This window comes from Eleginops maclovinus, chromosome 15 (genome assembly GCF_036324505.1).
Source record: "Eleginops maclovinus isolate JMC-PN-2008 ecotype Puerto Natales chromosome 15, JC_Emac_rtc_rv5, whole genome shotgun sequence".
Classification (NCBI taxonomy): Eukaryota; Metazoa; Chordata; class Actinopteri; order Perciformes; family Eleginopidae; genus Eleginops; species Eleginops maclovinus.
The window spans coordinates 20,849,902-20,874,425 of NC_086363.1; the positions used below are offsets into that span (position 1 = coordinate 20,849,902).

General features: G+C 45.3%; 1 protein-coding gene across 3 annotated transcripts in view; it reads right to left on the reverse strand.

Annotated features, from left to right (window-relative positions):
• Positions 1-24,524, reverse strand: part of fynb (FYN proto-oncogene, Src family tyrosine kinase b) — a 78,991-nt gene that overhangs the window by 39,945 nt on the left and 14,522 nt on the right. For 2 of the 3 annotated variants that reach the window (XM_063902522.1, XM_063902519.1), the window contains exon 2: positions 11,680-11,748. The gene's annotated coding sequence lies outside the window, so the exon portion shown is untranslated. Of the gene's footprint in view, positions 1-8,289; positions 8,393-11,679; positions 11,749-24,524 lie in introns of those variants that run through there. The other variant, XM_063902521.1, reaches the window with a different exon arrangement.

The following is a 24,524-nucleotide window of genomic DNA, read 5'->3' on the forward strand; positions in this document are numbered from 1 at the left end:
CCTCTGTCTGCCCTCTCCTCCCTCAGCCAGCACGGGCGAGGATGATGCTACCGAGCTGTTTCTCACCCTGTCAGAGTGTACACAACACATCATGAAATAATTATTCACTTTACACCTTCCTCATGCTGTGCCCTTCAGGAGGACGAACCCCAGAATAGACAGGCGGAGTGACAGAGAGGGTCACTCAGGGAATAATAGGGTAAAAAGATGACAGGGGCGAAAGAGGAGAGCATGGAGCAGTGGAGGAAGGACAGTGGCTGAAAAAGGAGGAGGGAGAATGAGTCAGAAGTGGAACAGAGTGGGTTACTGATGGAATGGAAAGACAGCAAGATGGGGAGGTGAGTAGTGAGCACCCAGACTCAAAGGACAAGAAGAAGAAGGCTAATGATAAGCTCCCTGTCACATGATGCACCCTCTTGTCTCTGCACTATACCAGCATTCTAGTTCAAAATATTGTAACTTTCATTAAAGCGCTGGTGAAGTCACTGTAGAAATTAGAGAAGCTTGTTTTTGACCGTATCTTTCAGAAGAAAATCATCTTAACAATCAGAGTCTGAGGCTCACTGAGCATCAGCAGTAACTTCCAAGTTTTTTAAAGACGTGTTCTACTCTGTCGTATTAGTTGGACTGAGTTTTTTCGGAAAACCTTATATAGGTAAAATTACTGAGCAAGCTGCCTACGGATGACTTTTCAGTCACCACAATGGACAGTTCCAGTTTAGAAGCGTGGACAATTCAAATGTGTGTTGGCCAGACCTGTATTTTGGAATCCCAAGGTGAGAAAAAAAAACTATTTATTTGGTATTAGAAAACTGTAAGAGAACGATGTTCTGGCTGAGCAGCTCTCGTTCAGGCAGGCCAGGCTCCGTACCGCGGGGTCACTGAGGTCGCCTGGCACATCACAGAGGAAACCGCCGACACAGCACCACCTCCTGCTGCCTGCCCTCACCCAGACACAGGGCCTCAGTCACCAGGGAAGCCATGCTGAGTGAACTCGTCTGCGGCTCCGCTGGGCGTAGATCACAACAACACAGGCCTCAAACATCTCTGCTCCCATGATCCTCTTTCCTCTCTCCCTCCCCTCTTTCCATACTGTGTTGAACAAGCCTCCATCCAAGCTGCTCCGCCTGTCCATCTGAAGCTGGGCGTGTGCTGCGGTGACACCATTGTGTCGGGGCCGTTCAGTGTCAGCAGACACACAGCAGCAGTGCTGCAGCAGCTGGAGGAGGAGGACAGAGGACACCCAGTGACCCTCTGAGGGGGGGTTGAGCCTTCAGATAAAATACTGCTGCTACGCCGTCAGAGGGTTCATCAGTTTAAAAATGAACTGATGACTACTTTCATAACGTATTAATATGTTCAGCATTATCAGCATTGTATTTTAAAAGTATGTTTTAAGTATGTTCCTCTACAAGTTCCAAGTGAATTATGTGCAGTTTCTCCATAAATATATTCATAAAACCTTGTCCAGGTTCTCCGTGTGTAACATTCTCCGAGAGTTCTTGTGTTTATTAAAGCAAGAACAGCATGGAAGATTAAAGAAAAGGCCTGCAAAAATGAGTGAGGTGCTTATTGTGAGCCCTGCAGACAGACAGCAGCGTGCAGACAGCAGCGTGCAGAAAGCAGCGTGCAGAAAGCAGCATGCAGACAGCAGCGTGCAGACTTTTGACAGCAGCGTGCAGACAGCAGCGTGCAGACAGCAGCGTGCAGACTGCAACGTGCAGAAAGCAGCGTGCAGACAGCAGCGTGCAGACAGCAGCGTGCAGACTTTTGACAGCAGCGTGCAGACAGCAGCGTGCAGACAGCAGCGTGCAGACAGCAGCGTGCAGACAGCAGCGTGCAGAAAGCAGCGTGCAGAAAGCAGCATGCAGACAGCAGCGTGCAGACTTTTGACAGCAGCGTGCAGACAGCAGCGTGCAGACAGCAGCGTGCAGACAGCAGCGTGCAGACAGCAGCGTGCAGACAGCAGCGTGCAGACTGCAGCGTGCAGAAAGCAGCGTGCAGAAAGCAGCGTGCAGACAGCAGCAGCGTGCAGACAGCAGCAGCGTGCAGACAGCAGCGTGCAGACAGCAGCGTGCAGACTGCTAACCTTCTCCCATGCACAATCTCTCCTTTCCTGGGATCTGGATGAATACACTCTTGCTATCTTCATTGGAATACTCATCTGGTCCTCAGAGGAACCCATCAGTTATCTTTCCACTTATGAAAGTGCTTCTCTTCCAGGTACAAGGCATGCACTGTTCACTTTCATTTTAGACAGAATTGCAGTTTCATCATTGACAGTAAATGCTATGACAGCTGGATAATAACATGTATTCGTCTGTTCAAATACATAGCTATATCATATGTGTGTATTGACTGACTGGTGAGTGCTCAGTCTGGCGTACCCTGGGCCTCGGAACAAAGTAGCAGATGAGCACAGAAGAGAGGAACACCTCCAAAGTCTTTGTAGATAACATAGAGGGACAGTTTGACACTTTCAGGTAATTACATGTATTTGTCCTCACAAGAAACCGAGATGAGATAGAGAAAGACAAAATCCTACATTGGAGAGCAGCTTCAAACATCAATCATCACTAAACAGCCCTCTCTATTTATAGTAGTGAGTGAAATATGCAGGACAGCCCTATTGAAAAAAACACATCTGAGACTGCTGCCATGTTGGATCAGGGTAACAGGAGGAGATGAAGCATTGTTAGAACTCTTTGTTGTAACTTCCAAACATTCTCCAACATTTAACATTGATCTTCAACAAACACTGAGTTCAGATCACATGTTATTAGTAGAGACATTGATGAGCATTTACAGGTTAATGCTCTCACTGATTCTGCTAGAGATATGTGTTGGGGACAAAGGCCTCAGGTTTATGATAACCACGCTGAAGAAATACTCTCTGATACAAAAGTAAAGCACGGGTCTAAATTGACAAAGCTTTATAAACTGTTCATTTCAGATTGTGGGTTCTGCATCTTGCTGCAAATGTGCAGATGTAAAGAAGGTGCAACACGCAGCTGAGGCCCCGCGCCAGAGAGCCCACAGCTATCTCTGCATCATCATGACTTACAGGATGTGGTTCAAAGGCTCAAACACTCATTTGGTGTAAGGGTGTTTTTTTCCATTCATCAGTAGGATGGCAAAGCCCGGATGATGTAAGGACCAATCAGTTCTTGTATCCAGAGGTAGGCACTTCTGCTGATGCAGTGACTTACTGTATGCCAAGTCGACCAGTCATTCTATGAATAGGCCGAGGAGGCCTGTGTCCTGCTCCTGCGTTTCATCTTCACAGTTTCACTGGAGTCAAACGAGGCTGCAGCACATGTTGGGTTTACTCTGGGTCCTCCCTGCTCCACCCTCTCCGTGCAACCCCGACCAGCAGAAGAAAAACACAGAGCTGACACTGCCGCCCTCATATGTGAGGGATCATGTGTCATTATTGAAAATAGAACACCTGACAGCGTGATCATGGACGCATCAGATTAAAAACACTTTTTTTTTGTAAAAACGGTTGCCGGGTTACTACATTCCAGAGCACATGGAGCACTGTGGGTCCCGGCTCTGACTAACTGACTGACTGACTGACTGACTGTCTGACCTGTGAGAAGTGTAGTGTGTCTAGCGCAGAATCCCTCCTGAGAAACGGAGCTTCCTGTGTGATTGACAGACCATCAATCATGGTGCAGTCAGGTTGCTGGGGCGTTTCTACTGTGTGTCCTGCTGGAGTCCAGCATCAATTATAACCAGCCCCAATCAATATATGAATACATAAATAAATCACTGTGACAATAAGGAGCCCAGTCCTTGCTGTGAAGCCTCTTGAATCACAGACTTGATCAGGAAAGAGATTTCCGCTGTAATGTGATAGAAGTGACAGACCAGATGGCCTCTCCTTGGTTTGGATTGAGGTTACAGCACAACACAGCCGGTGGGCTCCATCCAGATACTCCAAGAACAAATAGTGAAGAGCTCTCTGATGCTGATGCAGCAGTAATGGAATGCTGGCTTAATGAGAGCTCACAAAATCAGTCCTAAATCCGACATTTTAAATTCAAACAGTAAGTATTGGTATGAGAGGTGGCGGGTTAGGGTTACATGTCATTTGTTCTGTGGCTGTCTGTGCTTTAGACTGTTCCAAATCCTGCTTCCTGTGTTCTCTTCATGTTTAAAGCGTTTCTATCTTCTTTCTCATGGTGTGATGTGACGTGCGTGCAGAGTAGTCTTGAAATGAAGAGTTTGTTTAATCCATGGCAGAGTAGAGAGCTGCTGAATGCACCACCTTCACTTCTTCAGCTTCCTCCCTGTGCTGTGGAAGTGTACAGCACGTCAGTGCTTTCACTATTTACACTCTCTCATGTCTACTTTGTGAACCGGACTATGGTGAATTTTGCTTTGCTGTGACCGTAGGCTTCTGTTGTTGAGTTTAAACAGGATTTTGTAGAGAAACATGTTAATATTCAAAAAGTAAGGTATAAGACCAATTAGTTTCACAAGCACTATTTAAAACTGTTGAAAACAGTAAAACAGTAGCAGAATTGAAATATTTCTAATTAATTACCAGTATCAGAAATTGAAGAAAATAGTTTTGAATATCTGAATGGCTTTGAGCCGAGCCATGGGTGAAAGCTTTATCCTGGAACATTCTATGGCTGCTGTCAGTGTGTTTTAGTCATGTTGTTTCATGTGGGCTGAAGAAACGCGTGAACCATCTATATCTATTCTATTCTATCTATTATAGAATTCAAATGAAAGGTTACTCACTCTCGTTTCCTCTTTTAGTCATCCACATGAATCCCATTTTTTTTTTTTTTACTATTTGATAGATACAAATGTATGCAACATATGCAAAACTTGTGACCTACACACTTATCACCATTATTGCATGAGTTATGCAAAGCTTAATAAGCACCGCAACAGGATCTGCCTGTGACGGCCAAGGTTGTTTCCATGAAGGACCAAACAGTGCATCACTTTAAAAGTTAAGGTCGCAAGGAATTGTGGGACAGTATGTTCTCCTTTCCTCTCCTAAAGGATGGTCCGCTGTATCCTAAGACAAAGGAGAGTAAAAAAGGACAACTGAAACTCCTTTCCCTCATCTAGAGAATTCATACAGCTCTCTCCTGGCTGCCACTTAGAGACTGCAGGGTCATTTCCCTCCGTTAGGAACCTTCCTGAGGGGGAAAGGACTACATGTGTGCTAACAGACAGGAAGCGGCTGCTCCTCCTCTCCCATCAGTCTCTGTAAATCAAGCCCCCCCACCCCCCACAGCAGTCACAACACTAAGGTTAAAGCAGCACTTATTCCTGTGGGCGGCTCATTAAGCTGCTGGCTTAATCCCTGGGGAGCCGAGGCTGGCATATGGCTGCCCTCACCCCACCCCTCTCTCCACCATTATAATCAAAACCACGTCACAGCTCAAACATGTGGAGCTCTGATGGAAACTGTGGCCAGTTATTGACCAGCCACCCCGCTCTGGGCAGGGGAGGCTGGTGCAACATCAAAAGTGTTCTCTTCTGACCGCTGGTGCCGGCACCATTTAACGGCACTGAACCGCTCGACAACCTCCAGGCAGTAAACTGTTAAACAACATATAATGACACAGCCCAGCAGGAAGCTACAGCGTTAGGGAAGTGTAGTGCATCAGTGGTGGAAGAAGTAGTTGTAGAAGTAGTGGTTACTTTAGTGAAATTAGCACTAGTACATTTTAAGAGTAAGTGAACGTCCTGCATTCAGAATCTTACTTAAGTAAAAGTTTAAAAGTATTGGCATTAAAATATACTTAAAGTACCAAAAGTAAAACTTGTTATGCATATTGGCCTATTTCAGAATGGTATATATTGAGTTACTGGGTTACTATTATGATTATTCATGTGGTTTTATCACAACTGGTAAATGTAGCTGATTTGAATAACTTTATATAGTGCTGCTGGATATCTATATATACATATAAAGCTCCGGAAAACATCAAGAGAACACTTCAGCATCATCACTTTCTGTGGTTTCACTATTTATAGGTTGTATTCTATAAACTACTGACAACTTTTCTCTGTGTTGGAATTCAACAGACACTGGAATGGCTGCCATACATGTAGAGATACAGATTTAAGAAACATGTGGAGTGGTCTCTTCATTTTTTCCGGGGCTGTATGTCAATAATTGATATAGATCTAGTATTAGCTAATAATCTAAACCTTAAAAGTAACTAGTAATCAAAGCTGTCAAATAAATGTAGTGGAGTAAAACATACAATATTGGCTTCTAAAAGGTAGTGGAGTAGAAGTATTTGGAGAAAAGAACACCCGACAGGCGGATCAGGGACCCCGACGCAAAGCAGAGGGATCTTGATAAAATAAAGTAACATAATCTGAGAAGACTCAGTACTCAGTACAAGTACCTCAACATTGTACTCAGGTACAATACTTGAGTAAATGTCCTGTGTATCCACCAGAGAGCTGGACCTCTGATGGGACTTATCGGGATCTGGCCCACAGGATTTCTATGCAGGTCGAGATTAGAAATGTTTCAGTGCCACGGCCAAGTAAAGCACACCATTGTTAACCATTGTTTCATCTCACAGTATACCTGTCCCAGCTCCCAGGAGGCTGGGCAGTATGTCTAAAGCCTGTCAATGAAGCCATCCGATTCCCAAGCCCTGCTTTCTCAGGCAAGCTAACAAAAGTCTGTGTTTGTTTCCCTATCCCAGGCCATATGGTGGTCTCAACACTTCATCTCCATGCATATAGTCGGCAGGCTCACTTAATTTCTGCTAGTATCACACAGCAGAGACTTACAGGAAAGGCAACAGATGAGGGGGTGAAGTGAGAAACCTTCTTCTAAGTTTCCACATCCTGGCCTCTTTATCTGATGTTAGATAGGAGGGTGATGTACGGTAGAGAATAGGAGACATCATGAGGTCACTTGTTGGTTAAAACTTGATGTTATAGCTTGAGGGGTGAGGTGGGTGAGGGGGGCACACACACACATACACACACACACACACACACACACACACACACACACACACACACACACACACACACACACACACACACACACACACACACACACACACACACACACACACACACACACACACACACTTACCTCAGCCTATACCTCTTGCTGTACAAGCCTGTCCTGTCTACTAAAAGTTACTAATGGAAAACAAACCTGCCTTTTGTGCCCTTTTTGGTGCTTGGGTGCATGTCTACCGTGGGAAATGTCTCTCACACTGTTGTACATTCATGCATGAAGATACTCTGAAAAAAAAAAAGTAACACTACCAAGATTCCACTGACAGTCAAATCAACACACCAGAATGAATTGAGGCGACCACAAACTTTGAGCAAGGCGTGTGACCTGTTCTGCACATTGTCTTTCTCCTTACTAACATGTAAAACCACCTCAATGTAACAGGGTGTTCTCTGAAAGGTAGGACGAAGCTTACAAAACTTTAACTATCAGAATCAGTATTCTGTCAGCGGGGACATTTACAGCGAAAGTGAACTAGCAGGTAAAAGAAAAGGCATGCAAAAAGAAAAAAGAAAAGCAGACGTTGGTCATAAAATAAAAATAAAGACAAATAAGTACACAACCATGGCTCAAAAATGAGGAGCAGCAGTTTAAGCAAAACTCAATGATATAAAAAAAGCATATTAAAGTATTGCAACCTTCAAATAAAAGAGTTTTGGGACATTCATGAAAAGTGATAAAGAGAGTATAGCACCAGTTCAATGGCAAATCAGTGTTTATATTGCACAGGGGAATCTGTCTGTATTGTACAACAGACAGATGATAAATTAAACGAAAGTTATTTTAAGTTCAACATAAACAAACAGATAAGAGCAGAATATCATGTGTTGTGCTTCGCGGGGTTCAGAGGGTATCATTTGAAGTGCAGGTCTCACAAAGCGTGCATGAAATTAAGAGTTTATAATGGGCACAGAGAGCCCACACACTCCTCCTGTGGGAGCTCTTTAGTTTACACCCTGCATGGATCAATTCATTAGACGACCAAAGAAAATACTCGGGAAGAAAATGCCACCAGGTGTGTCTATATAAAGAAGCTTAACTAGTTCATCAGCAGGATCACTCCCGCCCACTATCTGCGCCTCCTTACAAACTGAGAACCACAATGGCTCTGACATTTCAGGCAGGTGCACAGCCCACACTAGCCCAGTCATTATGGAGGAGGCAGCCAGCTGGGAGGAGGAGAGCAAGTATGTGTGTGTCCCACGGCTGCAGATGATTTTAGGAATGAATATCAATGTCAAGGATAATATGAGGATAATTACCGCCGTGTTGTTTACATCTTCTTCCTGAAACTCTCAGAGACAGAGACATTGAATCATGAAACCATTGATTGGAAAGAATGACTCATTTTCTGTTTCTCACTGGCTTACAATCCCTCCCACCCAGCAGAGAAGAGCGTAAACACATACGCACCCACCCACACACACACACACACACACACACACACACACACACACACACACACACACACACACACACACACACATACACACACACAGACATTGCAGCTCTGCAGAGCTCTGCAAACTGTGGCATTTCTTCAAGTCATGGACACCTCAGAAGCTGAAGAACAGGCAGAGTCGCACGCAATATTTACAATGAGGCCTCTCTGCTGGCTCCATCTCTGAGCAGTGAGACCTACTGAAGCACCATGGGAAACTGGAGCACACATAATAAAGGAGCGATGACTGAGCCTGCATAATGAACACATTTGCTATGAATATGGGATGCTCAGCTGACCCTTGTTTCCCGGGAGAATCCCTTGTACAGCTGGTCCTCTACTCAGCCATTGATGAATTCCACCAAAAACTCCTGCTCTCCATTTCTAGCAGTGTGTCAGAGGCTGGTCTGAGGAGTTTACAATCAGCCTCCTGTGTCAGCAGGCTGAGCTCAGAAAGCTACAGACTGCCTCAACCAGACATGGACACTTCTTTGACTTCAAAATAAGGGGCATCAAACACTGCAAGATGGGTTTACAATTGATCTGCACTTTGAAACTCAATTATGACGAGCTAGTTGCTAGCTGTTTACGTGCAGATGGCTGACATAAGAAAAACCCACACACCATTGGCCATGCCATCAGGAGCACATTCAGGTATTTGCATCGACATGTTGACTGCAGTGGACTGGGGTCGAACATCCCCGACTTTCCAATTAATCGATGACACCCCCCCCCCCACTCCCTGCCAGTGGCCATATGTTTAACTTTCCTGTCCGGCTTCCAGACCGTAGAGGAGGAGCAGAGGGGTTACTTTATTTTATTTCCTCCAAATATTTTGCACATTTGAACATAAGCTACCTCTCTACACAGCTTTCCACTTTCCATAACAATACTGCACATATTTTATAAGTACTTAGTTAGGCAATAGTATACTGTATGTCATTTTTCGGTATATCCAGATTTCATGTAAATAATTAGTTATACCTTAATGTATAATATGTTTTTCATTGTTTTCTTGTCGACTGCACAGAGGGACTTACGGATCCAAATTATGTAAAGAATAATACAAAAAGAAAAATGATAGGGAATCCCTTTACCACGCCTCTGAGATCAGTAGGTCATGGAAGGATGATAACCATTGCTTAATAAATACAGTATGTGGAGGTTTCTGTCGTGTTGCAAAAAACAGTTTCTATAATAGTTTTTATTTCTTGTGTTGTTGTCTGACTTTTTATCTTCTTTAACTGTGTTTATGTGTGCACCACGTACACCAAGGCAAATCCCTTGTAAGTGTAAACCTACTTAATAAACCTGTTTCTGATTCAGATTTTTCTGTGTTCCATGGCAGCAGGCTTCTGGTTCAATTACACTCTTAAATAAGGAACACAAGCAACATTTTCCTCGGGAGGCTGTTGATATATTCACCACTCTGCTCAACAGCTTGATGTACAGACAGACTTCTCTCTGCTGCTACTCCTGTTTACTCCAAAAAACGTACTCCTCTCACTCTCGCTCAACACACACTATCTGCACATATCCCTCCGCTCTCTCTCTAAAGGGGTAGTCCGCATCATTCACTCTGCATGACCCTACAAGTTTAACACATGTCTGAGTTTACAGGGAACCACCTTTTACTGCTGTATTTCCAAAGTGATGCATTGAGGATGTATTTTTGTAGGCTGACCCAGAAGTTAGCGTAGCAGCTGCTCCCTGGACAAAAGCAGTGGGATTTTGCCATTGGATTTTGTGACTTGTGTTTATGATACGAACATGTTTTGTTCAGGGTGATATTCTCCACATATTGACACCTCTTTATGATTTTTGAAGCATAATTCCAAACTACAGAAGTGAAAAGCGAATGTAAGGCTACAAAGGAACTACATAGCATGGCTGCACCACTAAGCTAAAGGCGTTTGCCATGATGACCTTAAGTAGTCTCATTCAGACACAGTTTTTAAGAAAGATTACAGCTTTGGAAATTCACAAGTGGGGTGTTTACTGACGTGTTTTAGGTTGTAGAAGATCTCCTTAGCTTGTGTTACCACAGACCTTATTTCAGGACAACAACCAAAAAACACTTTTCAATTCTGTTGACTTTGAGACGAGGTAGCCAGAAGTGGTAAAATGATCATTTCAGGGTTTTATGGACTAATTGCTGCACTCTATTCAACCTTATTCTCAGTCAATGTATGGAGCAGTGCATATCTCTTGTGCTCTTTCAAAAACATTTGAAAAGAAAAGACAAACTGTTCCAGCTGTGAGTAACGTGATATCAGTGCTAACACTGCATTAGACATCAAATTTCATCTGCTGCAATATGTGTATGGGATAAGAGAAAAACAATCGTGATGGTGGGGAATGAGAAGTCACATGGTGGCATAGCTTCAGAGTGAACTGGCTGACCTCATTAACCCCTGCAGGGATGTTAAGGCGGCTCTTTCTTCGTCTTTCTCTCTGTTACCATGACAGCACGAAGGAACACCCATTAAAATCCCATCTGCAGCTGGCTCGACAGGGTCTGTGGCTCAACAACACAGCATTGTGTTGTCTCTCTGTGTGTTGGTGTGATCTTTTGGGCCACATCTTTATGGATTTTGAAAAGTGAGATGTGTGGCAGGTGAAATGTATCGTTATCAGCCCTGTGACTTTCTTGGGATATCCTTGATCTTGATTTTATTTTAAAACATCTTTTCATTTATGTGTGCAACTATGGAGTGATTTTTTTGCATGAGTCTTACCCTCTATGTGTGAGCGTTGGCAGCCCTGATTTACCTGTGCATGTAGAATCACGTGCCAGATTAGATTTACGGTACATTTACACAAATTATTTCAAACCGTGCAAGAGTTTCTGAGGGACTACACAAGCGGCCCCGTGTAGAAAGCGCAGTCCATCATAATGCACCACAGTTGTGTGTGAGAACAGCAGGCCTACTTCTGCTGGTGGGGTGGTGTGGTTTAACGTATGTGCTCCGCTATCCTAGTGATGCACTTACAGACAAGGGAAATCCCTCCCATCTGCTGTCAGTGTTAACATGAGGGTGTTGTATGTATCAGAGCATGCAAGAATAATCTGTCTACAATGAGTGTGTGTGTGTGTGTGTGTGTGTGTGTGTGTGTGTGTGTGTGTGTGTGTGTGTGTGTGTGTGTGTGTGTGTGTGTGTGTGTGTGTGTTTGTATGAGGGTACAAATAAAGGGGGTCGGAGATTCGTACCTCTGGTTTTCAGCGTATCAGGATTTTTATTTCCTCCACATTGCTTTGAGTGCCGCCAAGACAGAGGCCCTGCAGGGACACAGAGACGCTTCATTATTCATCTTCCCATTCAATAAAACATCATGATCAAGTGCATGTGCCAGCCGTCATTCACACTTCCATGTGAAAATAGGTCTTAGAAATGTATTAAATCTATGTATTTGTGAGAAGAAAAAGGGGCAAACTTTTTGTCCCATAACATGTCGAAATCATGAGGCAGTGGGGTAACAGACAAACAAGAATAGCAAAAATGTGTCTCTTCTGACTGACACAGACATGTGTTTGTGTCTGTGATATTTCAATTAGTACACAAGAGGTTGCTGCCAGCTGGAATCAGAGCCTGCGTGATGGCCCCCTGTTACTGCGCTGGAGGTGGATGTTACCAATCAATTAATCTCCTCTAGTTGAGTAAAATAATTGATTGGTAACATCAAATCAATTATTTTAGGGCATCACAATTAGACATGGAAAAAAATGATTGCAAAGAGTGATGTAATGAAGAGAGAAAGGGAAGGTATGTTTGTTAGCGTGATAAGTTAACAGCAGTGTAAGGTAATAACTGTTCTGACGTTCACGACTTCTGTTAAATCCGACAATAGTAGGCTATCACTGATTACGTAGACATTATATTTTTACCTCCTGAAAATGACAGTAAAGCAGTAAGTGCATTATACAAATAAAAATACTCATAGCAGAAATGTCACCGTCCAACCCATCAGTGGGGTATTTTATTTTATTTCACAATGAGCACAATAAAATTAAGAGACCATTCCACATGTTTCTTAAATCTTTATCTCTAAATGTATGGCAGCCATTCCAGTGTCTGTTGAATTCCAACACAGAGCAAAATTGCCAGTAGTTTATAGAATTTATCATTTTTATTATTTTGCTTGTTTCTTCTAGGGACTCTCCACTCTTAAAGGGCAAGGGAGCAGAACACTCCACAGGGTAAGAGCGCCTCACACAAGTTGTGTGTTAGCTGGAGTACATGTAAACTACATAGATGCAGGCTTCCAGGAAAAAAAAAAGAGAAGAGAATATGCCAAGGAGGACAATGAGGAAGAAGTCATTGAATTGTAATCTAGTAATCTGATTTTTATTTTTTTATTTATTGGCACAATGGTGTGGCCGGTGAAATTGAAAATCCATTGGCGCGGAGAGGAAAATACAGTTTGCTGTTTCTCTTCTACTGTTTTGTGAAAACTGTTGATGTATTTGAGGTATTATAATAGGCAGATTAATGTGCAGGGCAAATAATTGACATTGGTGGGGGAGGCAGTGGTCAAACTGAATGTAGAAAGGTTAGGAGAGGAAGTTTAGTTATGGCTCATTAACAGTCATTAACTGTTGCTGTGTAGTGTGTTTATGGTTATGGTGTTGTCTTTTATTTTGACCTGTTTCTCTGTAAGGGGACACACTTCAAAGGTTGGTAACCAATGAATTATGTGTTTTATTTAGTGTGTTTTAAAAGCTTATCAGGTTATAGTAGACAGTGGTTTTGTAACATCTTCATTTGAAAAGCAAATTAATGTAGGGTTAAATGTACAACAGTCCATTGTTCCAGCGTAATTATAGGTAAACTTCAATACATCCATTAAAAGAACAGTTTGTGGCGGACTAATCCATAGGACAATTCTGACACACCACGGGATGAATGTTCACCAGGCGTGGGTGAACGTCACAGCAGCCCAGCAGCTCTGTGACTGACAGCAGAATGATACAATTGAGTCTTTGTGTGGCCTAACTACCCTTTATTTACAAAGGACACGCTGTCACCGCTGCCAAATGTGTTGGAAGCCATCAGCTGCTGATTTGACTTTAAAGCTCAGCCCACTAATCTAATTGAATGTGTGTGTGTAGCTCCACTGATGCTGGAGCTCACACTCTGCAGGCTCGCTATGTGATGCAGGTGTGTGTTGTGCAGCAGCAGCAGCAGCAGCAGCAGCCCCCCCCCCGAATGTCTTTAAAGTTACGGCAGACCTACAGTCACTGTTCTAATCCTTTAAAATGATGCCCTGACTTCAGATTTGGTCCGTCAGATTTAAAAACAACGACGCTAATGCGACTTCTCCCGGTCACGTATCAAAACATCCCTAATAATATTGGAATCAACGACACAAAAAAGAAGAAGAGACAGAGGAAATGAGAAAGGAAATGAAGCAAGGTAACGAGGACAACAGGATGAGGAGTGATCTGCTCTGACACTCATCCTTTCCAGATAAGTCTGAGTTGTAGTTACCTCACATTTCTGAGTCTTACCGTTGTACACACCAGAATGAGTTCAGCTGTTGGAAAGTAAGAACTACTTGTACTTCAGCGAGATGTTATCCGGTATTATTTAAAGCAGGAACAGCACTGCATTCCTCTGGCAGGTTACAGCTGTGTATTTGGGGATCTATGCATAGAACAGTGTCTTAAAATACTGGAGCTGACCTCAGTGTGACTGAAACCTGTGATTTCATTCTTCTTTAGCAGCAGAACATTGCCATTTGGCTGCTGCACATGTCTGCGTCCACTCTGTGGCCTCCTGCCTCTACTCGCTCTCTGTCGCCCCATGCAGCCATGGCGACGGGCTCCCAGCAGGCATTGCTGTGAGTTAGTGGAGCTCCCTAGCCCCCGGAGGGATGTCTGACTCTGCTTCCATCAGCAGCCCCCTCTAATAAAACATAGTGGCACTGAGGCTGCCGGGGGAAGTCATTCAGCTACACAGAGCCGTCGCATGACGGCGGGGCTCCACCGGCTGCTGAGCCGCCAACACACAGCTGTGGGCAGGAAGTCAGACACTGCACGTCCTGTCCTGCACAGCCAAAGTTCAGGCAGAAGTGTCAGGCTTTGTGCTATTTTTTTTATTTCAATCTATATTACCCTTCAGCGAGTCACTACCGATCAAAATCAATGCAGCAAACATATTGTCTTTTTTAATCCACACATTCTTCTTCCCGTTGAAAACCCAAATAAGCCATTACATGATATTACAGTTCATCAGTGAGTAAAGCAGAGATGAGCAGGGGGCTAGAGAGGTCAGATCTCTTCTTTCTGATGCCTAACATTCACACAGTTCAGTCTTCTAACATGGCTGATGTAACTTGAGGAGAGTTCACACTGCTTCCTCTGGAGACACTAAAGGATTTAAATGTCCTCTATTATGCAAAATGCACTTTTTGATGTATTTTATACATAAATATGTGTCCCCAGTGTGTAAGGAGACTCATAACGTGTCAGAAAATACAACCCTCTCTCTTTTCCTCCTTACCCACATCTCTAAAAACAGGGGTGAAAACGAGCTGATCCAGATTTGCTGTCCCTATGAAGTCATAAAGGAAATGTGGGCTGGCTTTACTGTACATTGAACTCCTGGCAACGTCCCGCCCACATGACACGTCCCAACCTATCGTCCGCAATATACAGTCACGAGCTGAATCCCCTCCGCAGCGCCTCTGTGTGTGTGTCTGTGTGTGTGTATCATAGACTGTATATATTGATGGACAGAGTTTCGTCCGTTAAAAGTGAAGCAAGCGCTAGTCCAGAGCCCCCTGGTGGCTGGCTGCAGTACAATGCGTAGCTCCGCCCATTCCCATGTATTTTCAATGGGCAAGTAACCAACTTTCTATGTCACTTTTCTCACCTAAAACAAATTTTGCATCCACAACTTTTTATTCGAAAAAATAGCTTTCAAGGTGCTTCACATCACACCATTTTTCTTTTTCCCGAGAAATTATTTTCTTTAATGTTATTTTAATAAATATAAAAGGGGCGTGGTTACACTTTGATTGACAGTGCAGCCGCTTGCAACCTCCTTCAACATTTCATTTCATTCAGAGTAGCTGTAGGCTCGGCTGTAGTGGTGTTCTTTTGTCAGGCAACTCATATTTGTTTTATTTGCTGTTATTACTTTACATTTATATATTGACAGTCATGTCGTGTTGTGCTGTTGATTGTACTAACAGGCCATCTCAGGGGAGCTCTGTGCAGTTTTTTCGGTAAGTGAATATTAACTTAATATTAGCTAGCGAACTCATTAAAATGACGGTAGCGATAGCTTAGCCGCTAACGTTAGAAAGTTAACTTAATTTGACAGTAATCTATAGATTTTCGGACATCCTTGAAAGGATTATGGTCATATACCAACGAAAAACAGATAGATTTGTATGTTGAAGACGCTCGAAACATCGAGATTTCTAATGAGAAAAAAGTTAACGTTAACGTTTAAATATTCTAGGCTGAATATTTAATGACAGCTGTCACAGCTGGCTTTGCGATGAGGGTGTTTGACGTGCTCTGTGAAATACATGAGGTGAAATTAACAAATAACATTATTCTTAGTGACATTAGGTAGAAGGATGGTTATTATTGTTATTATTTATGTATCTTATTTGACATTGTGCCAGGAATAGCGATCTAGTTGGCAATCTGTTACGTTACGTTACCAGGTTAATTTATTTAATTTGGCCTGTGTGTGTGGTGGGGAACGGACGGAGAAGGGGGCGTGTTTCACTCGATAAGGGGCGTGTTTCACTCGATGAGTGGGCGGGTCTGATCGCGACCTCCTCTTCACTGTGCATGCTTCAGATTCTACTGCGCAAGCGTACTTCGAACTGGCTCCAAATTTTCAAAGATGGCGTCGCCTCGGTTGCTTCAATTCTATAGAACACAGCTGAATGGAGCCACTCTGTCCATCTATATATACAGTCTATGGTGTGTATTCAGCAGGATGTCTGCAGGAGGGACTTAGAGTTGTTGTTTATATAATACATATAATGTCTCTGTTCTAGTGGTAAACACTGAGAAGTGTTTCAGAAATAATGCTGGATGTGGTTTGAACATCATATGGCGTTTAATCACGGCAGTGTTTAGCTGAGTTTATCCCGGTAGAAAACTCTCTTCAGAGGAGAGATCATGACGCTCCAAAGGAGCGTGGCCAGCAGCAGATCCAAAGGGGCGTGGTCAGCAGCAGCTCCTAAGGGGCGTGGCCAGCAGCAGCTAGTTCATTTAAAGCTACAGTCACAGAATCAGCACTTCAGGAACAGGGCTGAAATAGAGGGGGATGAGGCATGCTACAATGGGGGATCTGTTTGGTATAGAGCAAAACACTTCACAGACATGTTTTGTAGACATATGACCCAACAGTATATATAGCATAATAGGAGACCTTTAAACTATGTTTTTCTGAATAATTTCAGGATTGAGGATAACTATTTTTGATTTTTACAACACAACACAGAGTCGACAACAAAATGAAGCTGCAGCTAAGTTTACTATGCTACACAAGAAAAAAACATGACAACACAAAACGGGGGAAGCTGCAGTAAGTTCCATAGTGCACTTTGACACACCATGCCTTGTGCAGTTTAACACCATATTGTCTTCAGCCCCCACTCATTGAAGGCCCCTCTCTGGGGGTAAGCGGTCATTTGCCTTTTCAATATTTAGCATTTGCTTCATTTGCAAAGCTCAGAGCTGCAGGCCAGAGCCGTTAAGTGCATTCAGAGCAACCATGCACACTGTGAGGGGGGGAAACATTGTCATGGAGTTCATCGTTAAGATGACATGCTACAACACTAATTTAACCACAATATTTCATCCCCATGACCCCTGGCTGATTAGAGAAAGGTGAGGACTACTGTCACTCCCCCCCCCCTGCTGCTCCATGCATCGCAGCATCTCAAGGACACCCAGAACGGGAGGCTGATTCAATCTGCTATGACTGTGGATGGCAATTTACACTGCTTTATCGGTATTATTAACATCATGTACAAAGACTGGGGGGATGGTTTTATCGCCATTTAATTTTTACAGCATCATATGTTAAAACATCTTCTGTGAATTAGCTTACACCAAGAACCTTTTCTTATTGTGCAAATGTACCTGTTGTTGATTATAACAACAGGTACATTTGAATAAGAACACTTGCCATGCAATACAAATACAGAGGAAACACATGTGCAGAGGAACACTCTTTAGCGCACAAGGGAACCTCCCCAGGAGAGGAGAGACACCCCCCCCCCCCAGGCAGACAGACAATAGATGTTGTGTGTATAGATTGTTATATAATAATCACAAAAACAATTATATGTACAGTGGGGCAAAAAAGTATTTAGTCAGCCACCAATTGTGCAAGTTCTCCCATTTAAAAAGATGAGAGAGGCCTGTAATTTTTATCATAGGTACACTTCAACTATGAGAGACAGAATGAGAAAAAAAAATCTAGGAAATCACATTGTAGGATTTTTAATGAATTAATTGGTAAATTCCTCGGTAAAATAAGTATTTGGTCACCTACAAACAAGCAAGATTTCTGGCTCTCACAGACCTGTAACTTCTTCTTTAAGAGGCTCCTCTGTCCTCCACCCGTTACCTGTATTAATGGCACCTTTTTGAACTCGTTATCAGTATAAAAGATACCTGTCCACAACCTCAAACAGTCATACTCCAAACTCCACTATGGCCAAGACCAAAGAGCTGTCAAAGGAGACCAGAGACAAAATTGTAGACCTGCACCAGGCTGGGAAAACTGAATCTGCAATAGGTAAGCAGCTTGGTGTGAAGAAATCAACTGTGGGAGCAATTATTAGAAAATGGAAGACATACAAGACCACTGCTAATCTCCCTCAATCTGGGGCTCCACGCAAGATCTCACCCCGTGGGGTCAAAATGATCACAAGAACGGTGAGCAAAAATCCCAGAACCACACGGGGGGACCTAGTGAATGACCTGCAGAGAGCTGGGACCAAAGTAACAGAGGCTACCATCAGTAACACACTACGCCGCCAGGGACTTAAATCCTGCAGTTCCACACGTGTCCCCCTGCTTAAGCCAGTACATGTCCAGGCCCGTCTGAAGTTTGCTAGAGGGCATTTGGATGATCCAGAAGAGGATTGGGAGAATGTCATATGGTCAGATGAAACCAAAATAGAACTTTTTGGTAAAAACTCAACTCATCGTGTTTGGAAGAGAAAGAATGCAGAGTTGCATCCAAAGAACACCATACCTACTGTGAAGCATGGGGGTGGAAACATCATGCTTTGGGGCTGTTTTTCTGCAAAGGGACCAGGATGACTGATCCGTGTAAAGGAAAGAATGAATGGGGCCATGTATCGTGAGATTTTGAGTGAAAACCTCCTTCCATCAGCAAGGGCACTGAAGATGAAGCGTGGCTGGGTCTTTCAGCATGACCATGATCCCAAACACACCGCCAGGGCAACGAAGGAGTGGCTTCGTAAGAAGCATTTCAAGGTCCTGGAGTGGCCTAGCCAGTCTCCAGATCTCAACCCCATAGAAAATCTTTGGAGGGAGTTGAAAGTCCGTGTTGCCCAGCGACAGCCCCATAACATCACTGCTTTAGAGGAGATCTGCATGGAGGAATGGGCCAAAATACCAGCAACAGTGTGTGGAAACCTTGTGAAGACTTACAGAAAACGTTTGACCTCTGTCATTGCCAACAAAGGGTATATAACAAAGTATTGAGATGAACTTTTGTTATTGACCAAATACTTATTTTCCACAATAATTTGAAGTTAATTCATTAAAAATCCTACAATGTGATTTCCTGGATTTTTTTTCTCATTCTGTCTCTCATAGTTGAGGTATACCTATGATGAAAATTACAGGCCTCTCTCATCTTTTTAAATGGGATAACTTGCACAATTGGTGGCTGACTAAATACTTTTTTGCCCCACTGTATATGGAAAGGAAAGAACCAGCAGGATTCCATAAAGCTCCCATGTGCTGCCAAAAATTACAACACACATTTGACATGCCCCTTACTAGGCTTTAATATTTATTAATGATATGTGTACTATCGCAGGTGTGAGAATAAATCAATATATTGAAACGGAACATTAAATGATATAATTCACTGTTTATATCATAAAAATATCATAAATAGTGACGTCATAAGAGGGCTAAGCAGAACGTGCCATGGGCCCGCCTCCGTCGACGTCAGCCAATAGAAGAAGACAGGAAAAGATGACAAGGGTCAGATGTGCCGAAGACCCGCCCCGTTGCTACTAGCCAATGAGAGAAGACGAGACCGGAAAGAAATTAGAGTAGAACCCAACTTGAAAAGTTTTAGATCACCCAGTCAGTGCCCGATCCGTTCCCCTCCGGCTGCACATGCGCGAAAAATAACAAACTGTTTCCGATCGCCAATATCAACCAATAAACTCTATATACAGACAGTTTCTGTGAACTACCAGCTGTTTCCGGTTAGGTTAACTAACTGGCTGCCGTCAAGTACCGTAAAATGTAGACATGCGTGGTACAAATCGGGCAGGAAAACGTTGAGTTTCCGCGTACGTCATTACGCGCCTGTGCAGCCTGGGGGGAACGGATCGGGCACTGACACACCCTTCTTCCTACCACACTGTAGACGGCTAACCACTCGAAAGTGGACTGTGGAACAGTTAAATAGGAGAAGACCTCGGTCAGGGGCGAACTGACCAGTAGGACATTCTGTCAAAGTCCAGAACGGCCGTCCCTTTATGTGGGCTACGGCTCATCAATTTAAAAAAAAAAAAGATTAGCGATATTAAGTCAAAACAATAGAGGGCGCCAATACCATATTGCAGGCCGATTACGTGGGGAAAGGTACCAGACTTGAAACAAAACAAAACAAAAAACCACACAAAGAAGAAGTATAGGTCTAAAGAAAACGTCAGGTAGGAAGCGTAAAGAGAAAAGTGGCTGGGAGAAGGAGAAGAAGGCCAAATCATTGGGGCGGACGCATCAAAATGTCAAAAGCTTACTGAGCGATTTAGTAGAGCCAGGCAAGACTGCGGAGGACGGCCAAGAGAAGGAGGTTGAGACGGAGCATCCCCCGGTAGTGCAGGGACAGACGAGCGCAGAAGAGCTAGAGGCGCAGGTAAGTTGCAGAAGCACCTACATCAGTAGGCTAGGCGATAATAGGCTCACCTATTTATTTGGGTTATGTTATAAACGTCGAGTTTTCAGCACGATTCAGGGCAGTCCAACCTGACGTGTTTGTGGCTGACAACGTTAGCGCGTGAAATATCACGAACAAACTGCAATATGGAAAATAATAAAGTACCACCGTCATTTCGGGTAGAGCGTGATTACTTCAATCATTTTCAGTGTCACGTCTGATATGCAACAACAAGGGGAAGAAGACAAAAAATACTTTTGCATTTTGGAGACGTTGTGGAGATCGTATTGAAACGCAGGAGACGTTCATTAAAGTTGAGCACACGAATGCGTGTCTCGTTTAATCACACAGTCAAAGTTATAACAAAACAAGATGGCGCTGTCCTGTAAACCAACAAGCATGGGGCTCCACGTCATCGTAAACACAGATTAATTAAAGGGACCACGATCCCTTTTTACAGTTGTACTTTTAAGCATAAACCAACGGTCATACTTAAGGCATGAAACAACAGTGTGTAGAACCACACTTAAGAAGGAGGTGAATTCTGTATATTACATTCACTACACACGTCCCCCCAGAATTCACCATATAAGAAGAAAAACAAAAAAACAGTCATCGGTGAGGTGGTCGTATTAAACGGCCACAACGGCTGTGCCGTACAGGAGGCAGAGGAGGCACTACTGCGGCAGGTGTCTCACCATGACACGGGTGTGGGGCATGCAGTGTGGGGGTTTTGGGAGGGAGGGGAGCAGGGGGTGGGGGCAGACCTGGAGGTCGCCCGCGTCTTGGGGGCTGGGCCAATTCAATGGGCCTAGCCACATCCAAATGAGCGGGTTTGAGGCGGTCAACAGAGAGTCGCTCCGGTTTGCCACCCATGTCCACCACAAAATGTTTATCCCCTGTCTCCAACACACGGAATGGACCTTCGTAGGGTGGGCGTAGCGGTCCCCTGTGGGCATCGTGGCGAATGAAAACATAATCAGCCGTCTGAAGCCCAGCGGGGATGTGCGACTGAGGGAGGCCGTGACGGGAAGTAGGGATAGGAGCGAAAAGCCTCGCATTGTCCAGTAGCGTGGCTCGCTGGAGAGTTGCAGACCAAGGGGCAGTGGTGCTAGGGACAAAATCCCCTGGAACCCGCAACGGCTGGCCATAAACAAGCTCTGCGGATGAGGACTGTAGGTCCTCCTTTGGTGCAGTTCTGATGCCCAGCATTACCCACGGGAGCTTGTCGACCCAGTTGCAGTCTTTGAGGCTGGCACGAAGAGCAGCCTTCATCGACCTATGAAATCGCTCACAGAGTCCGTTCGCCTGCGGGTGATATGCAGTAGTGCGGTGGAGTTTCACTCCTAGGCTCTGGGCAACAGCGTTCCACAGCTCAGACGTAAACTGCGCGCCCCGGTCAGAGGATATGTCTGATGGAGTGCCGAAACGGGCAACCCAGGTGCCAATAAATGCACGTGTCATCTCCACAGATGCCAGCGATGTCAGTGGCACAGCCTCAGGCCAACGGGTGGTCCTGTCAACCATGGTCAACAGGTAGGTGAAACCCTGTGAGGAGGGCAGAGGGCCGACCAGATCAATGTTAACATGGTCAAACCGTCTCTCTGGCACTGGGAACAACTCTAACGGGGCTTTAGTGTGGCGGTGTACTTTGGCCCGTTGGCACTCAACACAGGTGTTAGCCCAGTCCCGAACGTCCTTCTTGAGGCCGTGCCAAACAAATTTTGCCGCAACCAGCCTCTGTGACGCTTTAGAACCAGGGTGGGAGAGACCATGGACGGCATCAAAAACTTGTCGTCGCCAAGCCATGGGAATGATTGGCCGAGGGGAGCCTGTGGAGACATCACACAGGAGCGTGGTGCTGGTATCGCCAAAAACCACATCCTCCATCATCAGCCCAGTAGTTGAGCTCTTAAGGTGTTGCACGTCTGGGTCTGTGGTCTGGTCCGCTGCCATTCGGCTGTAATCCAAACCAAGATGGACTGCCCCTGCCACAGCCCGTGACAGGCAGTCAGCCACCTGGTTGTCCTTACCTGCAACGTGCTGTAAATCCGTGGTGAACTCGGAAATGTAGCACAGATGACGTTGCTGGCGGGCGGACCACGGCTCAGCCACCTTGGCCATGGCGAAAGTCAGCGGCTTGTGGTCGACAAAAGCGGTGAAGTGTCGCCCTTCCAGCAGGGAACGAAAGTGTCTGATGGCGAGGTAGAGGCCAAGCAGCTCCCGGTCGAAGGTGCTGTACTTCCGTTCACTGGGGCGCAACTGACGGCTGAAGAAAGCAAGCGGCTGCCAGGCCCCGCCTACCCACTGCTCGTAGACGGCACCGACAGCGTAGTCTGAGGCGTCCGAGGTGATGGAGGCTGAGGGAGAAGGATGTGCCAGCATGGCGGCGTTCGCCAGGGCTGTCTTTGTGTCAGCAAAAGCTTTGACCCTGCTTTCAGTCCAGTCTACACCGTGCTTGGGCTTACCTTTCAAGGCCTCGTGCAAGGGCCGCATGAACTGGGCGGCTCGAGGAATGAACCGGTGGTAAAAATTCACCATGCCCAGGAACTCCTGCAGGGCCTTGACAGTGAGCGGGCGTGGAAACTGTGTCACCGCCTCCACCTTTGATGGGAGAGGGACTGCACCATCCTTGGTGACTCTGTGTCCCAGGAAATCGATGGTGGAGAGACCGAATTGGCACTTGGCGGGGTTAACAATTAGCCCATGTTGGCTGAGGCGCTCAAAAAGTGTTCTGAGGTGCGCCAGATGCTGAGCTTTGGAAGTGCTTGCTACCAGGATGTCGTCCAAGTACACAAAAAGAAAAGGCAGGTCTCGTAGGACAGAGTCCATGAGGCGTTGAAAAGATTGAGCAGCATTTTTAAGGCCGAACGGCGTTCTCAAAAACTCAAACAGGCCAAATGGCGTGATAACTGCTGTTTTGGGAATGTCCAGTGAGTGTACCGGCACCTGATGATAACCCCGGACGAGGTCAACCTTGGAAAAAATCACCATACCAGCCAGGTGTGATGAAAAATCCTGTATGTTCGGGACTGGGTATCGGTCAGGTGTTGTTGCCTCATTAAGCCGCCGGTAGTCGCCACACGGGCGCCAGCCGCCACCGGGTTTGGGGACGATGTGGAGGGGTGACGCCCACGGGCTGTCGGATCGGCGGACTATGCCCAGGCGCTCCATGTTAGCAAACTCAGCCTTTGCAACGGCAAGCTTGGTCGGGTCGAGGCGCCGAGCACGGGCATAAACGGGAGGACCAGTAGTGGCGAGATGGTGCTCCACACCATGCTTCACGGCAGACGCCGAGAAAGTGGGCTGAGTGAGGGCCGGGAAACCAGCCAGTAGACGTTGGAAGTCACCTGAGGATGAGAGCATACTAGACAGTTGTATGGAGTCAGCCCCGCTGAGCGTGCACCTATATGAACAAAACGTGACAGCGTCAATCAAACGGCGGTTCTTGACATCCACTAACAGTCCGTGTGCACACAAAAAATCGGCACCAAGGAGGGGAAAAGCAATGTTGGCTGTAACAAAATCCCAGCCAAACCGATGCCCTCCGAAACACAACTCAACATATCTCTTTCCATATGTGCGGATGGGGGTCCCATTAGCAGCTTCCATAGGGGGGCCATGGCTGTCTGTCGCAATGTCCAAACGGGATGCAGGCAGGACGCTCCTCTGTGCACCCGTGTCGCACAGGAAACGTCGTCCGGAGATGCTGTCACGGATGAAAAGCAGCCTGCCTACGCGGCCAACGCTCATGGCCACTACTGAGCGCCGGCCCTGGCGTTTCCCGACCCGCCGAAACTGCATGGAGGACGGCATTTAAGAGCCTTCAGTCCAAACTTCTCATGGTAAAAACACATACCCGAAAACTGCTGGGGGCCTGAAAACTGCTGCCGACCTGTAGACTGCTGCCGGCCTGAAAACTGCT